This window comes from Camellia sinensis, chromosome 1 (assembly GCF_055761805.1).
Source record: "Camellia sinensis isolate YWXY chromosome 1, ASM5576180v1, whole genome shotgun sequence".
NCBI classification, from domain to species: Eukaryota; Viridiplantae; Streptophyta; class Magnoliopsida; order Ericales; family Theaceae; genus Camellia; species Camellia sinensis.
In genome coordinates this window covers 17,216,990-17,217,500 of record NC_138961.1, presented here as the reverse complement: position 1 = coordinate 17,217,500, position 511 = coordinate 17,216,990, and positions in this window count along the sequence as shown.

Genomic DNA, 511 nt, shown 5'->3' with positions numbered 1-511 from the left:
GGAAAAGCAAAATCAAAACATAGACAAATAGAGGAAATGGAAGAACCTTGGAAGAAGATCTGTGCTTTTTGCTATGACGACCTTTTTCACCTGCAATTAGAGAGTGAATCAATTAATTCATATCACCAGAAATTGATTTGGCAGTTCGCCAAGAGTGTCTTATGGCGATTGCTCTCAATCTTGTCGCAGTGGAGTTTGTAAGTGACTGCAAACCCGTTATTCATCTCTGTGTCTCAGAAGAAAACCTGTAAAATAATCAGGATTATGCATATAAAGATTGGTTTCGATGATATCGTCATGTGGTAATGGTTGATTGAGGACCTTCTTCATCAGGTAATCGCCGATGAGCTCGAGGTCGGAGGGACAGAACCTATACCCTGGTGGGACAGAATCACGATTGAATTTTTTGTTGTTGTTGGCATTGTCGCTCAAAGTTTGCTTTTCTTCTTTTTCTTCTTGTTCTTACAGTTGATTTGTAGGGATACCGATGTTGTGGATTCTTCTAACAGTG